Source organism: Heterodontus francisci, chromosome 13 (assembly GCF_036365525.1).
Source record: "Heterodontus francisci isolate sHetFra1 chromosome 13, sHetFra1.hap1, whole genome shotgun sequence".
Classification (NCBI taxonomy): domain Eukaryota; kingdom Metazoa; phylum Chordata; class Chondrichthyes; order Heterodontiformes; family Heterodontidae; genus Heterodontus; species Heterodontus francisci.
Genome location: NC_090383.1, coordinates 66,516,920 through 66,543,237, shown reverse-complemented (window position 1 = coordinate 66,543,237; position 26,318 = coordinate 66,516,920). Strand labels below are relative to the sequence as shown.

General features: G+C 42.2%; 1 protein-coding gene across 3 annotated transcripts in view; it reads left to right on the top strand.

The window, feature by feature from the left end:
- sptbn1 (spectrin, beta, non-erythrocytic 1) overlaps positions 1-26,318 on the top strand; it is a 340,000-nt gene that overhangs the window by 70,706 nt on the left and 242,976 nt on the right. For 2 of the 3 annotated variants that reach the window (XM_068044925.1, XM_068044923.1), the window contains exon 2: positions 1,272-1,359. The exons of the other annotated variant lie outside the window; for it this stretch is intronic. The gene's annotated coding sequence lies outside the window, so the exon portion shown is untranslated. The remainder of the gene's footprint in view (positions 1-1,271; positions 1,360-26,318) is intronic. 3 annotated transcript variants of the gene reach the window in all.

The window sequence follows — 26,318 nt, the reverse complement described above, 5'->3', positions numbered from 1 at the left end:
GTGTGTAAGCTAGAAGGAGCAAGAGTGTTTCCCGCAAATCCAACAAACTAATCTCGATGCAATGGAGTTCCCATGATCACTCAATCTCCCCAACACTCTCCACCCAAGCCTCCCATCTGACAGTTCTGTGTTTCCAGACTGCAAATTCCACCCGGCTGTCTTCCTGGCCCTGAGTAAATATCAGAGCCTGTGGTCTGGGATGTTCAAGGGTATAGTAAGCAGAATTTTAGAATGTGATGCTGCCCAAAGCATGACTGGCGTTAATGATCTACCAATTATCTGGGCCTCGGCAAAGAATAGTATGCTCGAGATTGAAAGGCTTGCGATTTCTGTCTTGTGCCACTCCTGTAATAAGATCTGAGCCAACAACAAATCCAAATGATGCGCTCAGTAGCAATGTTCCCTCTAACCTACGTAGCAATCCGCAAAATACTGTAAAACAGACAGGCCTTGCACAACCAACAAACACAGTTGTATAGCAATCTTAAAGGGACCACGCAGTACAACAAACGGGCTGTGCACAACGAGGAAAAATTAAGAGGGAATGATGGTCAGTAGAAGTGAAAATGATTACTGAATGAAACTTCCTTGCTATTGGTCCTTCCAGAAGGGACGTCACTTGGATCAGCCAGTAGGCACTTTACTGCCAAATCCCAAAAGTGACAGATGTACTTTATCTCCATGCATCTGCATACTAAGTTCAACATTGGTATGTAGTACCTCTTAGAGAAACAGACCCAATTTTCCATTCCTTGTGCACTGAGTACAAGGTGTATTTTACTGCGTTTCTAAAATGCAATCAAGGTGGTGGCAGTCCTTACTGCTTTTTTCTTAACTACCTAAAAACTAATTAGTTGCAGTGAAATGATTATAGTGGCTTAAAGAATTGAAATGGATATTCTGTTTGATGTGTACGTTTGGTAATTTAGGATGTGTCCTGGTGGCGATTGGTAACTCTTGCTGTAACAAAATGAGCATTCAGGGTTTATTATAGTTGAGCATCTAGTTTTTCATTTGGAAAATTAGCCTGAAATGAATTGTTACAATATTTGGTGAAGCTAATTTCTGGTATTTAGCCTGAGCTTGCTGTCTGCTTCTTTGTTTGGGTAATGCCGTGCACTCTTGAAGTTGAACTGTAGGACGTAATGCTGATAATTCTTATTCAAATATAATGTTAATACAGTAATTTTCATTTATCCCTGTGGTAGATTACTGGCATCTGTGTAATTACAAAACTGGCTAAAATGCATTTTGCATTCATTGCTCTTCAGGAACCATCCTATTGGCAAAAGGTCATAGTTCCTGCTTGAACATAAAGACAGCAGTACCTGCAATTCAGTGCTTTACTTGCTACCAGTGGTAAGTGAAAGTATGAAATTGAAAGCTAATTTTACTTCTATTTAAATATGTCAATCTAGTGAAGCCTTTTACGTTTTCCATAGCTTTTAGAATGTATATGAGCAAATGTACTGTAACAAGTCAGTATGACGTGATGCACACTGCTGATGGTCATGCTGCACTTGGACTCCAGAATGAGATGACAGCAAAGTTTCTTACAGGATGAGTGAGCTATCCTAGTCCTGCTTTTGCCAGGCAGTCATACTTTGCTAGGAATAGCCACATTTCCATCAACATCAGATGGAAGGGCAAAGGCATGTATTTCTTATTTCTCGTTGTCAAAAAAAGGCATTTATTCTTTCCCATATCTCTCTATTATGCCTTCACTTCTGTCTCAATTGTAAATGAGTTAGAAAGCAGTGTTTCCTTTTTCTCCATCTGAAGACTTTTATCACCTTTCTGAATATAAAGCTGTCGGAAACTATATTGAAATGTGGAAGTTTATAACTTGTTAGGGCTCTGCAAATAAAAATGGTGACCAGGAACCAACCTGGCTGGAATAGCAATAAAGTTATCCTTTAGAGTCATACAGCACAGAAGCAGGCCCTTCGGCCCACCATGTCCGTGCTGGCCATCAAGCCTATCTATTCTTATCCCTTGATCAGTGTTTAAATTTGTTCCCTTAATGTAAAAAGCAATTTATCCAGCAATTTGTTGTATTTGCTAATATTCTGCCTCTGAGATTGCGGATTAGATTAGAAGTATTTATTTTGATATGTGTATGTTTATTTTTTTTAATTCATTGTCATGTTGTGGGCATCATAGGCAATAAATGCTATCCTTGCCAAGCGCCAGTTTCCCTGAGTGAGTAGTGATAGTAGGCTTGCTAGCCCACTTCAGGGGGCAGTTAAGATTCAGTCACATTGGTGTGGGATGATGGGCCCATGTAAGACAGACTGAGTAAGGATGGCAGGTTTCTTTCCCTAAAGGACATTAATTATGGCTATTATGACAATCTGATCACTTCATGGTCACTTTTACTTATTCCAGCTTTTCATTTCTAGATTTTTAAACTCAAATCAAAATCTTAACCACAATTTGAACTCATGATCACTGGATTATTAGTTGAGGCCTCTAGATTACTAGCCAAGTAACAGTAACATTATACGACTGTACCCTGTTGACTTACATTGTATTTAACTTCATACTTAATAGTTGGTGAGATATGTACACCCTTAGCTATAATTACATCCTTCATGTCTAAAGTATTTAAGTTCATTGTATATCCGAACCCCAAATTTTATGTTACAAATTACTTGTTTGTCTGTACCTGCACAGTACACCTTTTTAGAGTTCTAAAATGTGGAATGGAAGTATTTATTTCCTAAAAGATTATGCTGGAGAAATAGAGACCATTATTTTGTTTAGAAACTGTGTAAAGAAATAACTTTTTGTCTTGCTTCTTCATCAAAAAATCTCTCATAGGGCACAAGACTTAACATGATGAGGGTAGATTAACTCTTTATAGGCACTTCTGCATTTGATCTAGTAAATTGTATAGTTTTAATATTGTAAGGTTTAATTTTGTTTTTATAAATTAATAACTTAAAAAATATGTTCTTGGAATGTGGGATAATGGCAAGGCCTCATTTAATGCACCTCTAGTTACCTTGAGAAAGTGGTGATGGGCTGCCTGCTTGAACTGCTGCAGTCTGTCTGATAAAGCTGCAAAACTGCTCCAAAAAAGAGTTTAGGTAGGGAATTTTCATATTTTTCCCAGCAACAATGATGGAATAATGGCATATGAGAAAATCAAGATGATGTGGGACTTGGAGGTGATGGCATTCCCATGATATTACTAGTCTTGTCCTTTTTGGTGGTAGAGGTCACGGGGAGAGGGAATGCCGTTGAGTTAACCATGGTGAGTTGCTGCAATGCATTGTTTAGATAATACATAGTACATATTGTTAACATTCTGCACCAGTGATGGAGAAGTGCATATTGAATCAAGGCACTGATGAAGCAACTTCCTCTGACTTGGATAGTGTGGAACTTATTGAGTATTGTGGCTCCAGCCATCCAGGCAAATGGTGAGGACCTCATGACACACCTGGCTTGAGCCTTGTAGATGGCTTTAAGGGGTTAGGAGGTGAGCCACTTGTCACAAAGTACCCAGAATCTGCCCTGTTCTTGTAATAATGGTGTGGCTGGTCCAACTAAGTTCCTAATTAATGGTGACCAGTTCTCCCCCCGAAATATGATTTTGTTGGGGGTCTTGGAGAAGGTGGGGCCTTTGAAAGCCAGGTGGAAATGGCTGGACTTTCTCTCGTTGGAGATGGTCGTTAACTGGCTCTTGCGTGGCATTGAATGTTACCTACCACTTCTTGGCCCAAATTTGGAGGTTATCCACATCCTGCTTTTAAGCCAGTGTGGGCTTTATTATCAGAGGAATTGTGAATGGAACTGAACACTGTAGGATCAGCAGCAAATAGCCCTACTCCTAACCTTATGGCTGATGAAGCAGCTGAAGATGGCTGGGCTGAGGACGTTACCAGAAGAACTCCTGTAAGCGATGCCCTGGGGTTTTCCCTTTGAGCCCCATTCTTACTTTGATTTACATCATTATGATATGGTTGGCAGTGGAGTATGTGTCTGCAGAAATTCTAGTATGCCAATTCACTGCAATTTAAGGTAATTGTTAGATCTGGATCACTGAAAAACACTGAACCTCTGAAAAACAGTACTTAGAAAAGATAAAATTTTATTCCATTTAGAATTTGGATTGTAAGTGGAAACGGTCTACATTCAGAAACCCGTGTGAACCAAAGAAAAACTGTCCTTTGTTTTAAAAAAAAAAGCCCAAGTCAAAAATATACGTGATCCCTATATTTGTTTTCATTTATGATGCGTTTTAATAGTTATACTTAGCTCCCTTCGGCCAACTTGGCCTAATATGATTGCTCTGTTCTGCCAAAAGAAATTCATGATTTTGTCCTTCATCCTATGTTTTTATAATATGCAGTGAAATAATAAAGGGCTATAGTACAGTTTTAACGCAAAAAAGCTGCTCCTAGTACATTTAAAGATAACATATAACTACCAAAAACATCATTATTTATGTTCTGTGGTATATTTGTATGGCTTTTACTTTATTTCTTAGAAGTAGTGAAAATGTTGGAAAAGTTCCCTTTTAACTTAACAATGAAAACTGACTGCCATTAATTTCAGTTTGGAGTTGAATGACAAATTTGAATACAATATGAGCAGGGATAATTCAGCTATCAGTGTTGCTTAAGTTGGGAGCTATCCATTATGACAGTTTGTTTTTAAAATTGTAGCTTTAGCCAAAAGAAAATTAGTATACTGATGGTATATAACTAATTGTAGCAATGCTGCATTATTTGGGTTCATAAAACGTTAAGTTACATTTGGGTGATATGTTTGCACCCCAGTCATTATCTTCAGTCCTTTGAAAAAACAACCTCAAAGAAAGGGTTCTGGGGGAGGGAGTCTAAACCTGCATGGCGCTGATCCTCGAGAGTCACTGTATGTTTCATTTCATGTCATTTTTGTATCAAAGCTGTAAGGTTAAGTTTAATCTTTTGGTTTCTGTCATTGCCACCTATTGATCTTTTGTTTCTCGTCATGTGATTAGGTCTTTTTTAAAATAATGACTGTTACACACAGGTAAGAAAGGTGTCTAGGGGTCTCTTTCAGCCTTCACCTGGTCTTATTGTAACAGAGTTTTGTTTTTAAACACACTGGTTTGAGCTCTCCCTTTGTGAATCCTTGTTTACCGCTTTCCAATTATAATGCAAAGAAATTAGCACAAACAGGCTTTCTTGGGCTTAAAGAAGAAAAGTGAAATTTATTAAAACTTAAACTCTAATTCAGTTAGAATTCAGCGCCCCACGCTAGCATGCATACGCAATATGCACATGCAAATAGGGACCAAAAAGCAGAAGAAAAATAAAGTGAAAAAGTTTGAGGCAATCTCTGAAGGGGCTTTCTTACTGCGCTCTGAGCTCGCTGTAGAGTCCTTGATTGTAGGTAGTCTTGCTTTTCATTGGGGCCAAGTATTCTTCTTAAACCTTGTTCACTGTAGGAGACTTTTCTCTCTTGGAGTTCCTGTGTCTTCAGTGGGTTTCAGTTCCATGAGAAAGATGAGAGCAAGGCAGGAGAGAGGCGGTGGCAAGCCAGCCACGAGAGGTCTTTTCCAGTCCAGGAGCAAACTGCTTTCTGAGTTTTTAAAACTCTGTGACAAGTTCAAATTCAAAAAAACTCCAACAGTTTAGTCAAGTGACTAAACTGGTCTGATCACGTTTGTTAACATTAGCAGTTAACCTGGAATGCTGGCTTCTCCACCTTCAATGTCTGGTAATCAAAAGCCCATTGTGGATTAAATTGGAGCAGGGAGTGACCCCTTTGTCCTTTCCAAGTACTGTCTGGTACTGTGCAGATGTGTTTCCAGTCAAGGATCTGGTATTTCTTTTTAAAACGAGTTCTTTCTTTACCCCAGTAACAGTTTAAAAATCAATGTTCATGTGGTGAAATATATGTGCCTCATTCTTGACAGGTGGGGGCATGCATGACATCATGTAGTTTATGGTCATTTTGCACCATTTGATATTCATTTTAAAAGCTCTAACATCCTTCTGTATGATATTTGGAGCAAACTCCAATGTCACTTCTTCCCTAATAATGTTGTCCTTAAATGGAGGCTGAATGTCTGCTTGAAATCCCACTGCATGCAAATGAATTAAACTTAAAAGGGCTAAAAACACATTCAAGAATGTATTCTAAGTGAGTAGTAAATCTCTTGAGTTGGGATTATCTTAATCACAAGAGTGATGGTCAAGTGGTTTGCAGTGTCATCTCAATTTCAAATTGTATTACTGCCTTGGAACAGACTTCAGGTACTGTCTTATCTGATATTTATTATTCCTTAATGCAATTTTCTGAAATTTCTTGCTTCTGATCTGCTGTCCAACCAGAATGTAATGCTTGTGAGAATATTATAGACTTGGCAGAAAATTGGATCATTCAGCTCATTTTAAGTGAATTAACAGAACCTAATTGCTTGTATGTTTACTTGACATGTCTGCATAAGTTGAAAGATATTTTTCCATTTAATGGCAGGATAAATAACTGCCATTTTGCTAAAAGAAATGACGAGCTCCTTATGAATTACCCTTAACTTGTGGAACAGTACTCCCAAAAGTTCAGCACAGTATGTCTAGTAGTGATAAGATTGTTCAAACAGTACCATCCCCTAAGTGTAATCTTGCAACAGAATTAGGTTTTGTGTACCACATCATCATGTTTTACCCTGTCTCTAAACTGCTTTAATCTGATTGTGCTGCTGAATAGAATATCTTCAGGGAGCAAACATTGGAATTTTCTAAAAGAAATAAAAGCAAAATACTGCAGATGTTGGAAATCTGAAATAAAACCAAAAAGTGCTGGAAATACTCAGCAGGTCTGGCAGCATCTGTGGAGAGAGAAGCAAAGTTGACGTTTCAGGTCAGTGACCTTTCATCAGAACGTAAACCTGAAACGTTAACTCTGCTTTTCTCTCCACAGATGCTGCCAGACCTGCTGAGTATTTCCAGCACTTTTTGGTTTTATATTGGACTTTTCTGCTTTGTATGGTTCACTGAAACATCAGGTAAAGAATTTGACAGGAAAAGGAGGAGGGTCTAAAAAGAATCTTGTGTATGCATGAATTTCTGCCAGCAATTCTTGACTCTTGCAATTCTAGGTGTTAGTCTTGGCTCAATGATAGCCATTTCACTTTTGAGGCCCAAGGGTTGAACGTATAATCTAGGTTGATGTTTCAGGACAGGATAGAGTGAGTGCCGCACAGTCAGAGCTGCCATATCTGAGATGAAACAATAGCCGGGGCTCCATTCACTCTGTCAGATGAATGTAAAACATCCCATGGCACAATTAAAAGAAGAAAGGAAGTCTCCTGATGTCGAGGCCAAAATTTATCCCTCAAACTAAACCACTACAACATATTAGTTGATCATTTATCTCGTGTGGGACCTTGCTGTGTGTAAATTCTCTGTTGGGTTTCCCTCTGTTACAACAGTGACTGCACTTCAAAAGTAATTCATTGGCTGTGACGAACTTTGAGATGCCTTAAGGTCATGAAAGGCACTGTATATGTGCACGTTCCTTCCTTCCTTCCTGATTGCAGCATTCACAAGCCTTTCTTCATACAGGGAACATTCCTACAGAAAAGGAGAGAAAATGTTCAATGTAACTGAGTGGTATTTTACCTTCAGTGATTATCTGTTATATCGAAGAACATCTCCTGTGGTGATGCACGTTCCAGAGTGTGATTTCCCGATTTTGACTGGCCCCACTGCATTGCAGGATTACAGCAAGTTTGCTGACCCAATTTGTGACAATAGACAAAAGGTATAAATGTTATATGTTACTGGTACAAAATAAATGAAGTGCCAAAAATATATTTCTCATGTAAGACAATTTAAAAACGTTTGCTCAAGGTGCATATAAAATATCTTTTTATTCTTCCTACCCATGAACTTTTCTGACCCCATAAATAATATTTGATTGAGGGTCAGTTGGCATGAGGCTGGATCACTATCTGTTAGGAAGTGGGATTGAGGACAGTAAAACTTTTTAACAATACAGCTTGATTTTGTTTTAAACAAGGTTTAGTAAGGAAATCAGTGTCCCTAAACAAAAACAACCACAAAAGCAGCACAACTTGGATTTATATAGCATCTTAAATGGAGTAAACCTTCACAAGGCACTTCACTGGAGCTTTTTCAAACAAAAATTTGACTGAGACACACAATGAGAAGGTAAGGCTGATTGGTCAAAAAGCTAGGTTTTAGGGAGCAAATTCCAGAGCTTGGGGCCTAGGCAGCTGAAGGCACGGTCACCGACGGTGGCACAATTAAAATCAGGGATGTGCAAGAGGCCAGAATTAGAGGCGTGCAGACATCTTGAAAGGTTGTAGGGCTGATGGAGGTTACAGACATAGGGAAGGGCAAGGCCAAGGAGGGATTTGAAAGTGAGGATGAGAATATTAAAATCGAAGTGTTGCTAGACCGGGAGCTAATGTATGTCAGCAAGCAGAGGGGTGATTAGCGAATGGGACTTAGTGAGTTAAAGTACAGAGCAGAATTTTGGATGAGTTCAAGTTTATGGAAATTGCAAGACGAGAGGCTAGCCATTAAAGTATTGGAATATTCAAGTCCAGGGGTAATAAAAATATGGAAGAGAGCAAGTGAGCTGAGGTAGGGCCATAGATGGGAAATATTATGAAGGTGGAAGTAGGTGATCTTGGTGATGGAGAGGATATGTGGTTGGAAGCTTAACTCGGGTTTCAAACTGTCTGGTCCAACCTCCTGACAGTAGCCTGGAAGACGGATGGAGTTGGTGGCTAGGAAATGGAGTTTGTGGTGTGGACCAAAGACAGTGGCAGGTTTGCAGAGCAGGGGACAGTACCTGATGCGAGGGAACCATTGATAATATCAGCCAATATGGAAACCAGGAAGGGAAGTTGGATGGTCAGCAGTTTAGAGGGAATAGGGTCAAGGGCGCAGGAGCTGCCTCTCATTTGGGGAAAGTTTAGCTTGGTGGACCAGTGGAAGGGAGGGAAGCAGCAGAGGCAGCTCAACAGATGGTCTTAATCTATTTCCTCATGGAGATGAAGGTTGAGGAAGCAAGGGAGGGGGAATTTAAGAAGATTCTTTGCAGTGACGAGAAGCTGGGGGTCACCTTTGCGTTCCAGGATGTGCAATAGTGAGCGGTTTTGACAGAAGAGAGCAGGAGCCGATAGTGCTTTACGTGGCCCAACCAGATCTGATGGGGAATAACTAAACTAGTTGTCCATCATAAACCTTTGAGTCTGCATCCCTTGGGCCAGAGGGAAGGATGAGGGCCACACTGCGGGAACAGACAGGTTGAGAGAGAGTAATGGTTTTCATGGAGACAAGGGTATCCAAGGTGGAGATGAGAGTGTGATTGAGCAGATTGGTAGCTGCATAAACGTTATGACGAATGAAGGGCCAAAGGCTAGGCAGTTGAGAGTTTGAAAGTGCTGCTGGAAGTGAATTGGGAGAGAGTTTTTCCAGGGGAGGACACAGAATGTAGTGGGGTTGGGAGTAAGAGGGATACAAGGGAGATATCTGTTACTGACAAGATGGGAGTAGAGAGACCATGTGAGGTGACAAGTTCAAGGGGTGTCTGTGAATATGGGTAGGAGAGTTCATATGGAGATAGAGATTAAAGGAGGATAGGAGGGCAATGAAAGCAGAAGAGAGAGAGCATCATGAGTTGAGAGAGAGGTTGAAAGCACCGAGGATGAGAAGTCACTCCATGCAGAGGCTGAGGGAGAAAACAGTAAGAAATCTTGGTGAGAATTCTGGCGAGGTACTTAAGTGGATGGTAGAGACCGAGTATTTTAAAGGAGATGTGAGAGGGGCGCCCCCTAGCCAAACTGTTTCAGTACAGCTACAACACTGGCATCAACCTGACAATGTGGAAAATTGCCAAGGTATTTCCTGTACACAAAAAGCAGGACAAATCCACCCCGGCCAATTACCGCCCCATCAGTCTACTTTTGATCATCAGCAAAGCGATTGAAGGTGTCGTCAACAGTGCTATCATGTGGCACTTACTCAGCAATAACCTTCTCACTGACTCTCAGTTTGGGTTCTGCGAGGGCCACTCAGCTCCTGACCTCATTGCAGCCTTGGTCCAAACATGGACAAAAGAGCGGAACTCTTTTGAGTGAGGAGAGAGTGACTGTCCTTGACATTAAGGCAGCATTTGACTGAGTGTGGCTTCAAGGAGCCTGAGCAAAGCTGAAGTCAGTGGGAATCATGGAAAACTCTGCACTGGTTGGAGTCATACCTAGCGGAAAGGAAGAGTTGTTGCTGTTGGAGGTCAATCATCTCAGTCCCAGGACATCACTGCAAGAGTTCCTCAGGGTAGTGTCCTAGGCCCAACCATCTTAAGCTGCGTCATTAATGATCTTTCCTCCATCATAAGGTCGGAAGTAGGGATATTCGCTGATGATTGTATAATGTTCAGTACCATTCGTAACTCCTCAGATGCTGAAGCAGTCCATGTCCATATGCAGCAAGACCTGGACAACACTCAGGCTGATAAGTGACAAGTAACATTCGTACCACACAAGTGGCAGGCAATGACAGTCTCCAATAAGAGAGAATCGAATCATCTCACCTTGACGTTCAATGGCATTACCATCGCTCAGTGCCCTGTTATCAACATCCTTGGAGTTACCGCTAATCAGAAACTGAACTGGACCAGCCATATAAATACTGTGGCTACAACAGAAGGTCAGAGGCTAGGAATTTTGCAGCAATAACTCGCCTTCTGACTCCCCACAGCCTGTCCACCATCTACAAGGCACAAGTCAGGAGTGTGATGGAATACTCTCCACTTGCCTGGATGAGTGCAGCTCCAACAACACTCAAGAAGCTTGTCACCATCCAGGGTAAAGCAGCCTGATTGATTGGCACCCCATTCATCACCTTCAACATTCACTCCCTCCACCATCGACGCACTGTGGCAGCTGTGTGTACCATCTACAAGATGCACTGCAGCAACTCACCAAGGCTGCTTCGACAGCACCTTCTAAACCTGTGAACTCTACCACCTAGAAGGACAAGGGCAGCAGATGCATGGGAACACCACCACCTGCAAGTTTCCCTCCAAGTCAGACACTATCCTGATTTGGAACTATATCGCTGCTCCTTCACTGTTCCTGGGTCAAAATTCTGGAACTCCCTTCCTAACAGCACTCTGGGTGTACCCACGTCACATGGACTGCAGCGGTTCTAGAAGGCGGCTCACCACTATTTTCTTAAGGGCACTTGGGGATGGGCAATAAATGCTGGCCTAGCCAGTGATATTCACATCTCATGAACGAAAAAAAATGTATCTGTGCTGGCTGTGCTCGGATGCAGCTGTTTCATTCTAACTGTTTAGATGATTGGCAGGACTGGCCAGGATTGATAGATTTCCTGTTTTTATAGTAAAACAAGGGTTTGCACTTGCTATTTGTGTGTAGTGTGATCTAATATCACTTACAGTTCCTTCTGTTCTGTGAGCAGTTTTCAGAAGTAAAATGATCACTTAGTCACTTAGTTGGTTTGATAATTTATGAAGTTCGAGGTCAGCAGGGAGGCACAAAGACAGTGTTCATCAGTTCTTGAGCACATTTTCAATATTTTTCTAACTTACAGCAAGTTTTCCACAGTGCAGACTGGAATGAATATTTTTTTCAGTTCAGCCACCCCTGGCCTTTTCACACCCTGCATCTTGCATCTATCCCTCCATCCCTTCATTCCTTCCTTGGACAATGGTCCATTAATTAGGGAAAGCCAGCATGGATTTGTTAAAAGGCAAATCATGTTTAACTAACTGTCTGAAATGTCCCATTCACTAAAAAACCACAAACAATTACCTGTTAATCGGTGTAGTCTGATTGGCTGTTCTGCCACCCAGGAGCTGCTCTATCCCCACCAGTGGGAAATTACTACCTGCTCCTGGGAGTTCTAGATGGTAACTAGAAGTAAATAATATAACTGATATGCAGATACTGTGATGCCAAAGCTACAAAATCTCTGAATAAGCTCAGTATTTTGTGGAAAATGTGCGAAGAAATATAAGCAACATGCATAAAACAATATTTTTTGGAATATCTTGACTTGGATAATCTTCTTTGGCCCCCTTGTCTCGAGAGACAATGGGTAAGTGCCTAGAGGTTGTCAGTGGTTTGTGAAGCAGCACCTGGAGTGGCTATAAAGGCCAATTCTAGAGTGACGGACTCTTCCACAGGTGCTGCAGATAAAATTGGTTGTCGGGGCTGTTGCACAGTTGGCTCCCTCCATGCGCTTCTGTCTTTTTCCTGCCAACTGCTAAGTCTCTTCGACTCGCCACATTTTAGCCCCACCTTTATGGCTGCCCGCCAGCTCAGGCGAACGCTGGCAACTGACTCCCACGACTTGTGATCAATATCACAGGACTTCATGTCGCGTTTGCAGACGTCTTTAAAGCGGAGACATGGACGGCCGGTGGGTCTGATACCAGTGGCGAGCTCGCTGTACAATGTGTTCTTGGGGATCCTGCCATCTTCCATGTGGCTCACATGGCCAAGCCATCTCAAGCGCCGCTGGTTCAGTAGGGTGTATATGCTGGGGATGTTTGCCGCCTCGAGGACTTCTGTGTTGGAGATACGGTCCTGCCACCTGATGCCAAGGATTCTCCGGAGGCAGCGAAGATGGAATGAATTGAGACGTCGCTCTTGGCTGATGTACGTTGTCCAGACCTCACTGCCGTAGAGCAAGGTACTGAGGACACAGGCTTGATACACTCGGACTTTTGTGTTCCATGTCAGTGCGCCATTTTCCCACACCTTCTTGGTCAGTCTGGACATAGCAGTGGAAGCCTTTCCCATGCGCTTGCTGATTTCTGCATCGAGAGACAGGTTACTGGTGATAGTTGAGCCTAGGTAGGTGAACTCTTGAACCACTTCTAGACCGTGGTCGCCGATGGATGGAGCATTTCTGATGTCCTGTCCCATGATCGTTTTCTTGAGGCTGATGGTTAGGCCAAATTCGTTGCAGGCGGCGGCAATCTTGTCGATGAGTCTCGGCAGACACTCTTCAGTGTGAGATGTTAAAGCAGCATCGTCAGCAAAGAGGAGTTCCCTGATGAGGACTTTCTGTACTTTGGTCTTCGCTCTAAGACGGGCAAGGTTGAACAACCTGCCACCTGATCTTGTGTGGAGGAAAATTCCTTCTTCTGAAGACTTGAACGCATGTGAGAGCAGCAGGGAGAAGAAGATCCCAAACAGCGTGGGTGCGAGAACACAGCCCTGTTTCACGCCACTCGGGATAGGAAAGGGGTCTGATGAGGCGCAGCTATGCTGAATTGTGCCTTTCATATTGTCATGGAATGAGGTGATGATACTTCGTAGCTTTGGTGGACATCCGATCTTTTCTAGTAGTCTGAAGAGACCACGTCTACTGACGAGGTCAAAGGCTTTGGTGAGATCAATGAAAGCAACGTAGGTCAGTAAGGTTCTGTCCCGCCACAGTCCACCTGCTTCAATGGGTGCTTGGAGCTCAGGGTCATTGCCCGACAAGTGGACTGTAACACCGCACCAAACAGCACGACTTGGAGAATATCGAGGTGTAAAGCACGCCTGTGCCAGTGATTTGCAGTACAGTGAGTTCTCAATCTAAAGCACGGTGCCATCTGCAGGCCAGTGGCTTTTCTTTAAAAAGGGAAAATGGGATGATCAGCTATCCAGGCTCCTCTTCACACATCCTGGCAGCCAGCTAGAGAGCGGAAAAGGCCTGAAAGCAGTGCTGTAGCCCAGCTGTCAGCACAGGAAGACCAAAAAAGGGAAAAGGGCAGCAAATCAAATAATTTTGCTAAATATATTTGTAAATTGAGTTTAATTATTTTAATCACTTCAGCTGAAAGCTGTATTTTAACTTACTGATTCATGTTGGAGCATATTCTGTGATGCATCTTTCAGCGGTAGAACATAGACCAAAATACAGCATGGAAGGAGGCCATTCAGCCCATCGTGTCCGCGCCGGCCGTATAAATTATCCACCTAAAATAATCCCACTTTCCAGCACCTGGTCCATACTCCCGCAGGTTACAGCACCTTAGGTACATGTCCAGGTACATTTTAAAAGAATTGAGGGTCTCTGCCTCCACCACCGATCCTGGCAGTGAATTCCAGACACCCATCACCCTCTGGGTGAAAAGGTTTCTCCTCATGTCCCCTCTAATCCTTCTACCAATCGCCTTAAATCTGTGTCCCCTGATAACTGACCTCCCTGCCAGGGGAAATGCGTCCTTTCTGTCTACTCTATCTAGGTCCCTCATAATTTTGTATACCTCAATCAAATCACCCTTCAGCCTCCTCAATTCCAGGGAAAACAACCCCAACCTTTCCTTATAGCTGCAATCCTCAAGCCCTGGCAACATTCTTATAAGTATCCTCTGCACTCTCGCCGGAGCAATTATGTCCTTTCTGTAATGTGGTGACCAGAACTGCAGGCAATACTCCAGCTGCGGCCTAGCAAGCATTCTGTACAGCTCCAGCATCACATCCCTGCTTTTGTACTCTATCCCTCGGCCAAAAAAGGAAAGCAATCCATATGCCTTCTTCACCACTCTATCTACCTGTCCTGCCACCTTCAGAGACCTGTGGACATGCACTCCAAGGTCTCTCACTTCTTCGATCCCTCTCAATATCCTCCTGTTTATTGTATATTCCCTCGCTTTATTTGCCCTCCCCAAATGCATCACCTCACACTTCTCAGGATTGAATTCCATTTGCAACTTTTCCACCCACTCAACCAAACCATTGATATCATTCTGGAATCCATGACTCTACTCCTCACTATTAACTACACGGCCAATGTTTGTGTCGTTAGCAAATTTCCCAATCATACCGCCCACACTTAAGTCCAGATCATTAATATATGCCCCAAACAGCAAGGGGCCCAACATCAAGCCCTGTGGAACACCACTGGAAACTGCTTTCCATTCACAAAAACATCTGCCAACTACTACCTTTGTTTCCTGCCACTGAGCCAATTCTGGATCCAACCTGCCACCTTCCCCTGTATACCATGGTCTTTCATTTTACTGACCAGTCTGCCCTGTGGGCCTCACTAAAATCCATGTAAAACCCATCCATTGCACTACCCTCATCAATCCTCCTTGTTACTTCCTCAAAAAATTCAATTAAGTTAGTAAGATGTGACTTACCTTAACAAATCTATGCTGACTATCCCTGATTAAACTGTGCGTTTCTAAGTGCCAGTTTATCCTGTCCCTCAGAATAGATTCTAACAATTTACCCACCACTGAGGTCAGACTGACTGACCTATAATTACCTTATCCCTTGCACCCTTTTTGAACAACGGTGCAACGTTCGCAGACCTCCAATTATCTGGTATCTCACCTGTATCTAGTGAGGATTTGGAGATGATCCTCAGCGCAGCCGCTATTTCCTCCCTGGCTTCCTTTAACAACCTGGGGTGCAAAACATCTGGTCCTGGCAATTTATCCACTTTCAGGGACGTTAGACCCTTAAGCACTTCCTCTCTCGCTATGCTTATCGTATCTAATATTTCACACTCCTCTTTAACTACAATATCTGCATCAACCCTCTCCTTTGTGAAGACAGAGATAAAGAACCCTGCCCACATCTTCTGCATCCACGCATAAGTTCCCCTGTACGTCTCTGATAGGCCGTACACTTTCCTTAGTTATCCTCTTACTCTTAATGCACTGATAAAACATCTTCAGGTTTACCTTGATTTTACCTGCCAGTAATTTTTCATGTCCTCTCTTTGCGTTTCTAATTTCCTTTTTTACTTCACCCCTGCACTTTCTATACTATTCTAGGCTTTCTAAAGTATTAAGATATTTGTGATCACTGTCAGGCAAACCCCCCAGCTGCCAAGACTGAGGCACACATTATTTCGCCACATGAACACTAAAACTTAAAATTGCAAGCCCCTGTCTGGAAAGACAGTTGCATAGTAACAGTAAGTGTTGAAACAATGGGGACACAGTCATTGCTTCCCCAATACACAGAAGGAAGTGGTCAGACCAGTTTTAGTTACATGAGCTGTTGCAGAGATTTGAACTTCCAACAAGAAATTTGAAATCAGAAAGCCGTGCTCTTATGGAACTGAGGCAGAACCTCCAGTCCTGCCTGCCTTCATCTCTTTCCCATGGAACTGAATCTTGTGAGAACACGTGAACCTCAAAGAGAGAAAAGTCTCCTACGTGAACAAGGTTTAAGAAGAACACTGGCCCTGATGAACAGCAAGACTACCTACAATCAAGTGAGCGCGAAGCACAGTAAACCAGAAACCCTTCTGATAGTGCCTCAAACCCCTCTCTACTATATTTTCCTCTTCTCTTTTCTGTCCCTTTCTGCATGTATATATCTCGTGTGCATGCCAGAGTGGGCACGACATATATCCGTAGGCGTGAACCGTATTAGAGTTTAATTTTTAATAAACTTCACTTTTGTCCTTTAAACCTGAGAAAACTTGATGTGTTGGTTTCTTTGCCTTATAATTGGAAAGCTGTGAACAAGGATTCACAAAAAGGAGGGAGCTCAAAACACAGTGTGTTTAAAAATAAACCCTGTTAAAATAAGACCCATTTCTCACCTGGTTGTGACATCATCATAAGCTTTTTTTGCTTTAACTTACCCTGTAAGCTTCTAGATAACCAGGGAGCTCCGGATTTGGTGGTACCACCCTTTATCTTTGTGGGGACATGCCTACACTGTGCCTGTACTATCTTGCTTTTGAATGCCTTCCACTGGTTTGCCACTGATTTTCCTTCAAGAAGCTGTATCCAGTCCACCTTCACCAGGTCACCTCTGGGTTTCGTAAAATTTGCCTTCCCCCAATTTAGAACCCTTGCTCCTGTTTTATCTTTGTCCTTTTCCATGATTATGCGAAAACTATTATGGTCACTATCTCCAAAATGGTCACTCACTGTTACTTCATCCACTTGCCCAGCTTCATTACGGAAAACTAAATCTAGAATTGCACCCTCTCTCGTTGGGCTTGTTACGTGCTGGCGAGAAAGGTTCTCTTGAATGCAGTTCAAGAATTTTGTCCCCTCTGTGCACTGTTTGTATCCCAGTTGATATTGGGGAGTTGAAATCCCCAACCATCACTGCACTCAGAAATTTGCCTACATATTTGTTCCTCTATCTCCCTCTCACTATTTGGGGGTCTATAGTACACTCCCAGTAATATGGCTGCCCCCCTTTTATTTCTGAGCTCCACCCATATGGCCTCGTTTGATGATTCATTTAGCTTATCATCCCTCCTCAAAGCTGTTATTGATTCCTTGACTAATAATGCTACACCCCCCTTTTTTTTAAATCTCCCTCTCTATCATGCCTGAATACTCTAAATCCAGGGATGTTGAGCTGTCATTCTTGCCCTTCCTTAAGCCAAGTTTCCAATATAGCAATGATATCCTGTTGCCATGTGTCTATCTGTGATCTGTCGGTAATCAAAATATTTTTCCTCTTCAATCTTGAATATTGTATTATTCGAACATTAAAATGTATAATAAAGTTACAAAATTGAAGTCTGTTTGCTAAGTTATAATTTGAAAAAAAGTCTCAATCAGATACAGAAATAAGCCCTGTTTTTTAAAAGGCAGATTAGCTGTGTTGCCCGTCCTACAAGTGATGTAATGTATTTCATCTGCAACATATGAATGCAGCCAATCATGGTACCGTTGGACCCATGAGTAATGATGTCCGTGCTGGGCATGTGCATGGAGAGAAATGTGACTGCAAGGGAAACTGCAAAATGACTGCTTTCCCGAACCTTCTATCCTGCAGTACAGTGAAGTAGTATCAACCAGGATGCTCAGTATTGAATAGTGTATGCACAATGTTGCTGCAATATCCACATAGTTTCATTATAATTTCACAATGAGTGCATTTATATTGGTAGCTCAGAAGCAATTTTCTGCTTTCAGGATATAAAGCATTGTTGTTCACGAGTAAGATAAATTGGTTTTGGTATCTTGCTATTTCATAAATGCTGAAGCTGCTGTTTGGGGTGGTGATGATCCTGTTCTCCTAATTTATTACCAGCCAGAAGTTTTACAAATTACTGTTACTGAATGTCAGACTTTGAACAGGGAGTTGCATTGAGTTGGTGCAAGCAGTGTGAAATCCCAGGAGTCATTCTCTATAAAATGGAGCTTAAAAAAATTCAGGAGTGAAGTCTGTCCATTTGCATGAGGTGAATATGTTCCAAATATAGTTGTGTATATTTACTTATAACAACATGTGATTTATTTTTATTCTAAATTTAAATATTGTCTGCAGAAATGATTCTTGAAATGTAACCAGAGGTCAGACGTTTTTTTCAGTCTAGCTCCCTTCCTGTACCCCTCCACTATCTAGGTGGCTTGAGCTGGAAAATATAGTTGGTAATTTTTTTTTTCAAAATCCCTGCGCATGCCATTGTGTGTATTGATGAAGCAGCAGGACTGAATACCTTGTAAATTGGAGAATACTTTTTGATTTGCTTTGTGTCGATAATGGCAGTGGTAGAATGAACCAGTTTTATTTCGTAGTGGAGGTAGATTTTACAGGGGAAAATGATGAAATGAATAATGAATTTGACAGATACTTCTATTTACTTAGCCATTCCATTTTTTAAAAATCCATTTTAATTGTTGTACTTGGGTTGGCACTGAGTTGCAATTATCATACTGTGAAAATGGTTACACAGTTGTTAAATAGACTTTGTTATCCTTGTCATTTGCTGCATTGCAATATACACATTACAGTGCAAATATTTTTTTTAAAAGGCCCTGATACAAGACTGTTTTTTGATGATGATGAAACTGTTTTCCGATTTCATTCTGCAAATCTTAGAAATGTTTGCCCCATTCAGCATGGCAAATACTGTCACCTTATTTGAAAGAGAAACAACCTTCTTTAAAGATGGTGTTTCCATTATTCACGGAGACAGTAGCTTTGTGCCACTAAAACTTGGGTAAGTTGTATCTCAAACCTTGAGCATTAGCACCTGATGTGGTGGAAAGGACTCTTGAAAGATCATCTGAATTGGTTACTAGGCATTTTCTCACCTAGACAAAAACTTAGAAAAAGGGCTTAACATACTGATTAGTTAAAAACAGTTTAATGCATCAGCATTAGGGAGGCAGTACAATGGTTATATGAATAAATCAAGACTTTCGTGATTCATTTAACCTTTTATTCATGTAAGTTCATTTACTGTGGGCACCTGTATTAGAAAAGATAGCAAAGCGGTTTGTGATTGGTGATATTATTCTCTTAAACATTATATTCTTTTATCAAGTGGGCTTGGTACTATGTTAGTTCAGTCTAACCATGGTGCTGTGGAAGTATGATTTTGATTTAATTTGCCTGCCATGAAAAGATACTTCTTAAAATGGAAATAATTTGTGAAACTGGTATTCAGCCATTGACTTAGATCATTGCTATATTATTTCAGCAACATCTCAGCTTAAAGTGACCACTTTCCTCAATCAATTCTAATATAACAGGACTTTTGTGTTTTGATGGGTATTTAAGGTGCAGCGTCTGACACATTAAAATATTTTGCTCTTTGTTATAACTATGATTATTTTCTGTTCAAGTATAGGATGTGGGAGAGACACAAATCTGGTCATTGACAAATTCGGCTACAAACACTAATGCAGTTACATTTAAAATGAACTTTCAAGCAGCAAACATCTAAATCTAAAACATCTAAATAAGATTTGTAGAATTGTAGACTCATAAACTGCAAAAATGTCACATTTATGTTTCTGTCGTAGTTGAATTGCTCCACTGGCTGATGTCATCAGGAGAGTGCTGAATAATATAGGCAGCAAGCCTATTGAAACAGTGCTGCAGTATTTCAGTTGGAGTTACTTTTGGTTCGGTTTTTAAATCTTTTGTTTCCTTGAACTTTGCTTCTTTAGTGCTAATGCAGTCTGAGATACCAGTCACAACACTGGGGTCCACTTAAAGAAAACAAACATTCAGCTGGCAGCAAAGGAGCACATGAAAATATGATCCTTCTGGTTTAAGTTTGTTGGTACCAGAATTTTTAATACAGCTTTTAGTCACTTTGCTTGGAGGCTGTCTTTATTGAAAAAATAATGGCAGTGTTTGAGTCAAATATTTGTATTGTTGATGTATTGTATTAGTTTTAACTCCCATATTCAGTTTTTAGTTGAAGATTGCAGTATTGGTATTCTTTCTTTTCGGTGTTCTTGAGTCTAGAAAACAACAGTGAAAAGTACTCCAGAGCTGCTTTCTATCTGCACTGTGCAGCTTTTTCTGGCCATGTGGAAGGAATTAAACTCCCATATACCTCTTGCTGTCCACTTTGGTGTTTGGAGTACATGATTTAGAGAGGTCAGCAGCTATTTGCAGTAAGGTGTCTCACGCATGCGTTCTCACACATGCTTTGGAAAAAGAGTCTGGTCAGTAACTTGTATGAAATTGATATTCAGTTACAAATATTAATTTTTAAATAAAATATTTCTTTACATTTTAGAATTGTTATTTCCCTGCTGCATCCTGTTCAGACAGCTGTCAAACAATTGAGATAAAGGGCTAAGAACAGTTTTTTTTAAAGTCTTTTTAAAAGGAGGACACCTGAAACTCAGTGTTCTGGGTGACTGGTTTTACATCCTTTCTTATGAATCATATATTAGTGTAGAAGGATAATCTATAAAAATGAAATCAGAAAGCAACTTCTGGCATGTCCTTCAAAAACAGTGCTTGAAACAAGAAAAATTCGTTGCCTTAAAAGACTGACTTTTGTTTGTTTTTCTCATCAACAATTTTAAAAGATGCTTTTACTATCTGCTGATTACAAATATAATGTTTAATAAAATGCCACATAGCCAGCAATCCAACGATGTTAAACTTTAAAATGTGATTTAAATTTTATTGTAGAAGCAACAAAACAACAACAGCTTATATTTAAACAAAGTGGTTCTTGACATCGCAGCTGGCCGCTGACGTCATCAGACTGCACCAAGCTGTGCACATGCGCAAACGGGCTCCTGCTCTCTGTGCGTGCGCGGCATTCCGCATTGCCAGGACTGGTTGGCGCGCACACATTTGATGTCATCGCGTAACGCGGGAAGTGATGGAGAGAGTGTGGGGGGGCGGGGAGTGGTGGTGGGGTGGATGGTGGCGGTGAGAGCGGCTGAAGATGTTGGAGGCGGCGGGTGCGCTATCCTCCCTGGCCACTGACTTCCCCCCCCACCACCCCCTGCTGCCCGCTCTCTCCGGCTACTTGCTTCCCCCCACCCCACGCTCCGGCCATTGTGTGCTGCCATGAGTTTACGTTGCCTTTCTGTGATTATTTGAGCAGTGCTATATTTAGTCCTGACAGCTGCCTGAATGTCACAGACTGTGACGGTTTAGTGTAACAGGCTGCATTTGCACATGTGCAAGTACAATGCCACCTAGTGTTTGCATTGTCAGCAAACGCAGCCATATTTATAAAGGACCTTTAACATAGTAAAATGTCCCAAGGCACTTCACAGGTGCTTTATCAAATAAAATTTGACACTGAACGACAGAGAGATAGTAGGATAGCTGATCAAAAGCTTGGTCAAAGAGGTAGGTTTTAAGGAGTGTCTTAAAGGAGGAAAATGAAGTGGAGAGATGGAGAGGTTTAGGGAGGGAATTCCAGAGCATAAGGCCCAGGCAGCTGAAGGCCTGGCCACCACTGGTGGAGTGATTAAAATCAGGAATACGCAAGAAGCCAAAATTGGAGGAGTGCAGAGATCTCAGGGCTTTAAGGCTAGTGGAGGTTACAGAAAAAGGAAGGGCGAGACTATGGAGGGATTTAAAAACAAAGATGGGAATTTTAAAATTGAGGTGTTGCTGGACTGGGAGCTAACGTAGGTCAGAGAACATCGGGTTGATGGGTGAATGGGACTTGGCGTGAGTTAGGGTATGGGCAGCAGAGTTTTGGAGAATTTCCCTGGACCAGGGAGAGGGATGGAGTTGACATCCAGGGAAATATTGCTCATCCAGGACTCGATAGGACAAGCAGTGTGATAAATCAGAGATAGTGGAAAGGTCAAGCGAGGTAATGGTGAAGTGGAGCTGGGCGTTGTCAGCGTGTATATATAGAACTTGGCATTGTGATTTTGCCGAGGAGATGTGTGTAAATGAGAAATAGGAGTGGTCCAGGGATAGTTCCTTGGGAGACCCCAGAGATAACTCTGCAGGAGCAGGAAGAGAAGCCATTGCAGGTGATTCTCTTGCTACAACAGAATAGATAAGAATGGACTAGGCGAGGGCAGTCACACTTAACTGAATGGCAGAGGAGAGGAGTTGGAGTAGGATGGTGTAGTCAACCATGTCAAAGGCTGAAAACAGATAGAGAAGAATGTGGAGGGATCACAGTCGCATAGAATGTCACTTGTGACTTCGATTAGGACTGTTTCAGTACCGTGGCAGGAACAGAAACCTAATTGGAAGGGTTCAAACATGAAGTCGCAAAAAAGGTAAGCATGGATCTGTTCATGGACTTTCGAGAAGAAAAGGGGGTTGGAATGGTGATAATTTAAGGGGTGGCGTAGTGATAATGCCACTTGACGAGTAATGCAGAGCCCTGGCTAATGCCCTGGGGGCATGGGTTTGAATCCCACCACAGCAGATGCTGAAATTTGAATTCAATTAATAAAAATCTGGAATTAGAAGTTAGTCTAATGGTGACCATGAAACCATTGTCGATTGTTGTAAAAACCCATCTAGTTCACTAATGTCCTTCAGGGAAGGAAATCTGCGGACCTTACCTGGTCTGGCCTACATGTGACTCCAGACCCATAGCAATGTGGTTGACTCTTAATCACCCTCTGAAATGGCCGAGCAGGCCACTCAGTTCAAGGGCAATTAGGGATGGGCAATAAATGCTGGCCTCGCCAGTGATGCCCACATCCCACAAACAAATTTTTAAAAAGTTTGCAAGGACAGAAGAATCAAGGAATCAACAATTTTGAGAAATTCAATGCAATGTTGGATAATTTACCTGAGCGCTGGTACTCTTATTACCTCAGAATGAAAAGTGGTATTTTTATTTTACTATAGGAAAGTAATTTATACTTTAAGTACTGGAAAGGCTTCGTATGTTTAGGGTAGATAAGTCACCTGATCCAGATGACTTGCATCCCAGGTTGCTAAAGGAAGTGGGAGTGGAGATAATGGAAGGTCTTGTCAGAATTTTCCAATCTTCCCTAGATATGAGGGAGGTGCCATAGGATTGAGAGCAGCAAATGTGATACCCTTATTCACTGGGCGGCGCAGTGGTTAGCACAGCAGCCTCACAGCTCCAGGGACCCGGGTTCAATTCTGGGTACTGCCTGTGCGGAGTTTGCAAGTTCTCCCTGTGACCGCGTGGGTTTTCGCCGGGTGCTCCGGTTTCCTCCCACCGCCAAAGACTTGCAGGTGATAGGTAAATTGGCCATTGTAAATTGCCCCTAGTGTAGATAGGTGGTCGGGAATATGGGATTACTGTAGGGTTAGTATAAATGGGTGGTTCTTGGTCGGCACAGACTCGGTGGGCCGAAGGGCCTGTTTCAGTGCTGTATCTCTAAATAAAATAAAAAAATAAAAAATTAACAGTGAATTTGTTATTGGTGATCTGATTCAGTGTTGTCTTCCCATTCTTTGTTGAGATAAACAGAATTTTCTTTAAATGCAGCCAAAATGTAATCTCCCAAATTCTGCCTTGGAATAGAAAATGTCTGATTAAAGCATAATGTGGTGAGCATGTGTCTAAATTTGATAGTCCTAATTCCACAGTACTGTGCACTCCACCACAGTCATGATTGTATTGCTTATGATGTAGATTATGAATTCCAATAATATTTTTTCTGGAACAAGGACAGTGTAAGGATACTTGACCAGCAGAGAACTTTTCATTCTCCCAATATGTCTCACTGTATTTTTATTTATACATTTAAATTGTTTTAACCAAAGGTTATAAGTTAATAGGTGAAAATCTTGTCTCTTTGCTGATTAAATAATTGTGCTGATCCAAGTGCAAAGGTTTTGCTGATTTAATAGCGTATTGTTGAATTAATGTGAATGAAATACTTTCAGACGGCCTGTGTACTATTTTGCTGATAGCTACTTGAGGTCTAGCACTGGCTGTAAATTACAATGCCCATAAACATGTGTGTTGAGGCTGTAGCACACAAGAAATATGTGGATGAGTGAAAGCACTTGACCAGTGAGACCAGGACAAAAAGCTTCCCACAGAGATGAAATTCAAACCCCTTGCCATGCAAAATGAACTGTTAGCCAGTTATCATGTTAGATTCCTATTATGCTTTCCTTGCACATCACACCTTGTGAATCTGACAACAACTTCTATTTATATAGCTCCTTTGGCATAGTAAAACAAGAGCATTATCAAACAAATAAAAACAGAAAATGCTGAAAATACTCAGCAGGTCTGGCAGCATCTATGGAGAAAGAGTTAATGGGCTGGATTTTATCTGGCTGTTGGAGGTGGGCTGGGAGGTGGGGGTAGACAAAATGGCATGGGATAGCATTGGTGATGGGCCCAATATTGTCCTGCCTCCAGGCCATTTTGTCCACAGCGGGCACCATGGCAGATGGGACATCTGCTGGGAGGCTAATTAAGCCACTTAAGTGGCCCATTAAGGGTCACTTAAAGGCTGTCTCTCACCTCCGCTGGCATTTAGACAACATTGGAAGGGCTTGACACCATGTGGAGATACTGCCAGGTAGAACCTGGCAGCCTGCTAGTGACCTTGGGGTGGGGGGAGGCAAGGTGGCCCTGATTCAGTGCTGTATTCACCATTCTTTGAGGGCTACCCCCAATGGCAGCAAGCCCCCCCCCCACCTCAATGGGTCCTCAATGATGACTTCCCGACCCTTGCCAGGGCCTGCTTGAGTGATTCCGGCAAGCCTGACCAACTTATCTTCCTACTCCATGGCTGCTGCTCCAAGCCTTCTGCAGTACCAGCAGTGGCTACTGCTTCCAGTGATGGGCTCTTCTTCCTTAAAGAGGATGACATCCCTGATGGCCGGTACCCCATCGCCGAAACAAAATCCAGCCCAACATTTCAGGTTTGTGACCTTTTCCTCAGAACTGGGGAAGTCAGAAATATATTAGGTTTTGAGCAAGTGAGAGGGGGAAGGGTGGGAAGAAGAACTAAATGCAAGGTCTGTATAGGGTGGAGGGCAGAAGAGATTAAATGACAAAAGGTTTTGTGATGCAAGGCCAAAGGGAGTGGGAATGGAACAAATAATGAAACAAAATAAGGTGTGAATTTTAGGATAGTTGCCATCCGAATGCATAGTGAAAGAAACCAAACCAACACCAAACAAAATGGGGGCAGAGATTATGATCTAAAATTGTTGAATTCAATGTTGAGTCCAAAAGGCTGTAAAGTGCCTAATTGGAAGATGAGGTGCTGTTCCTCGAGCTTGCGCTGAGTTTCATTGGAACACTGTGGCAGCCCAAGCAGGATCAAGGTGGAGAATTAAAATGACAGGTGACTGGAAGCTCGGGGTCACGCTTGCGGAGTGAATGGAGGTGTTCGGCAAAGTGGTTTCAAGTCTGTGTTTGGTGTCCCCAATGTAGAGGATGTTAATGGTAGGTTAATTATGTTGTTAAAGATAGACAGGTGAAGGGCATTGTTAAATTAAGGACTTGGAGGGGATATAGAGAGCCTGCTGGGAGATTGGGGTAAATGGGAGGCAGTGATGTGTAATGTTGCAATCTGTGAATAAACCGGATTTCAAAAAAGGGATCTTTGTCCAGCTTCATTCTTCACCATTTGGCTTAGATCCATTTAGCAAAGGAGACCACATCATGAGGAATGAATTTAGAATACTAAATTGAAAGAGGTATAAGCAAATCGCTGTCTGTCTTGAAGGAGTGTATGGGGCCCTGGACGGTGAGAAAGGAGGAGGTAAAGGGCAATTGTTGCACCTCTTGAGCTTGCATGGAAAGGTACCGTAGGGTAGGGAGGGAATGCTGGGAGTGACTGAGGAGTGGGCCAGGGTGTCACAGAGGGAGCAGTCGCTTCAGAATGCTGACAGGGGAGGGAAAGATGTGTTTGATGGTGGCACCACACTGGAGGTGGCGGTAATGGCGGAGGATGCTCCATTGAATACGCATGCTGGTGGGTTGGAAGATGAGGACAAAGGGGAACCCTATTGTAGTTCTGGGAGGGAGGGGAAGCAATGAGAGCAGAAGTGTGTGTCACCCACAGTGGGGGGAATCCTTAGTTGAGAAAAAAGGAAGACATATTGGAAGTGCGAGTATGGAAGGTTGCAATGTCCGAACAGATGTGACTGAGAAACTGCGAGAGTGGAATAGAATCCTTACAGGAAGTGGAGA